Source organism: Pteropus vampyrus, unplaced genomic scaffold (genome assembly GCF_000151845.1).
Source record: "Pteropus vampyrus isolate Shadow unplaced genomic scaffold, Pvam_2.0 Scaffold17669, whole genome shotgun sequence".
Taxonomy (NCBI): Eukaryota; Metazoa; Chordata; class Mammalia; order Chiroptera; family Pteropodidae; genus Pteropus; species Pteropus vampyrus.
In genome coordinates, this window is record NW_011906450.1 from 1 (window position 1) to 2,373 (window position 2,373).

Sequence of the window (2,373 nt, forward strand, 5' to 3'; positions counted from 1 at the left end):
CAAATTGTAGAACCGACTACCTCATTCTGTTATGATTACGTGAGTTAATATTCCTAGGACATATGAACAGTGCCTGGAATATAGTAAGCGCTCAGTGAATGTCATGAATGTTAGCAATTGTCATTAGTTACAAGTGAGAAAACTGGCAGCCAGACAGGTTGGGGACTTCCCACAACTGCCCAGGAGGTTGGTACGGGGCACGGCCTGGTGTGGTCGCTGATCTGTTGAGAACACGGAAAGACTTTAAAAAGTAATACTCAGAGTCTACGGCCATGCCACCCTGAACAAACCCAATTCTGTCTGATCTTGGAAGCTAAGCAGGGTCGGGCCCGGTTAGTACTTGGATGGGAGACCACCTGGAAAGACCAGATGCTGTAGGCGTAAAAAATAAAATATCAGGGATTGTAAGCTGACAAGGTCCTTGCAATCTGTGAGGTCAACCAAGGGCTGCCTCGCCTAAAAAAATAAATAAAATAAATAAAATTGAATAAAAAAAAAGTAATACTCAGAAAGTCTCCGTTTTGAAGGCTGAAAAGCAGATACCCACACAAGAATGCAGATTACGCCTCAGGTCCTGGTGGGCTAGAAGCAGAGGTTAGCGGGGCTGAGACTGAGCTGTGGGCGGGGCACTGCTCCCAGCACCCACTTGTTTCGCCTTGACCTCTGCACTGACCTCATTCAATTACCTTCTTTTTTAGGTCCCCTTTATAAAGCGGTACACGATTCAGGAAAAAAAAAGATATTCCACTAATTTTGGAATCACCGTTAAAGATCAAGATTTTCTAATGATAAGCTGTGTGACCTTGGGTAAGTCACTAAGAGTCTCTGAATTTCTTCATACATAAAATGGGAATAATAGCAGCTTCCATGCTATGTGTGAAGGAGAACAGTCCTGCCGAGGATCTGGTGTGCCCCCTTTTCCACAGTAGGTGATTAATACCTGAGAGATAGCGTGATTATTTTTAAGGTCCCTCCCATGCCTTTGTCAATATCACATCCTGCTTTATACAGTGGTAGACGGCTACTTCTCAATATCTGTTTGCAGGAAGACAGAAAGAGAAAGGGAAGACTCTTTTGGTCTGCTGATATTATTCATGAATATGGAGTGAGAAACACACACACACGCCACATCTATTAACCATCGTTTCTGCCAGACTCCAGTATCTCCTGGTGTCTAGCGTCAGAAATAAACCAACATGGGAAGGGAGAGAGAGCCGATTGCTCCCCATCACGCACCGAGGAGCAGAGACTGTACAGGAGACAGAAACTCGGACCACAAGGAAATCGCCCCGCAGAAACATTGGCTGCATCGTCTAGCTCTTCTGAAACTTTTTTCTGTGTTGCAGGAATTCATAATCGTGGTAAATATTATTCTCAGGGAGGAAAAGAGGGAGAATAAGGAAGTGATGGCCGCGTCAGGGTGCCAAGCGAGCAAGTGAAGTGTCAGAGAGAGAATAAATGAATCGCGCGCATGGCCCAGGCCGGGAGAAGAGGGAACAGTTGACAAAAAGGGAGAGACTAAGATTCAAAACAGGGAAGGGCGTTTCAAAATGCCAAGAGCATCAACTGATCTTTTTCAGACTTTTTCCTCTTTTCTTTACTCTCTGGCCGGAAACCAAAGGAGCAGTGGTAACTGAGAGAGGTACAGCCACAGGAAACATCTTTGAAAAAAAATCTTCCCGTGGACAGACTTTTAAAACAGTGCCAAAGTATTGCTTTAATAAAAGATAAATTCCTCACATCCTGGTATCTAGATTGGACTTCATTACATTTAGAGATTACGACAGATGCAAACCACAGTTCTTAGTATCAGAGAACGGGTGAAGAGTTTTTGGTAACTTGTACGAACTAGGACTTCTTAGATGGGGCATTCCATGATAGCAAAACTCTGCCCTCCAAACTTGGGTGAGTACATAGCCAAGTCCATCACCTGGAGCCTCTATTTCCCTTGCTAACCTGCTCACTTCCCAAGTGTACACATGACATAAGCAAGACTAATAAAAAGAAATCCTGTGACTTTTGCTGAAACTGTTAGGACCGAGTTGCGCTCACTGTGTTTGGGTTGGCAAGCCAGTAGGGGGCATGTCTGGAGGTGGTGGCCTTGGCCATTACATTTGGGAGTGCTTGCCTGGGAACCAACACAGATGAAAGCAGTACCAAGACGTCTAGTGAGCAGATACCCAATGATAGTGTTTGGACACCTGGATCAAGCTGTGCCTGAAGCCCACAAAATTTCCATCACACAGCCAACACATTTTTTTTTTTCAAAATGCCAGTTTAAATTAAGTGCATACTCAATGACTTGGAGAGAATTTCAGGGACTGAATCAATACCTATTTCACGTGTCAATTAGTAGCAATCCATCTTCTCCTC

General features: G+C 44.3%; 1 pseudogene; it reads left to right on the plus strand.

Moving 5' to 3' along the window:
• The first annotated feature begins 262 nt into the window (after positions 1 to 262).
• LOC111735171 lies at positions 263 to 381 on the plus strand (annotated as a pseudogene).
• The last annotated feature ends 1,992 nt before the right edge of the window (positions 382 to 2,373 follow it).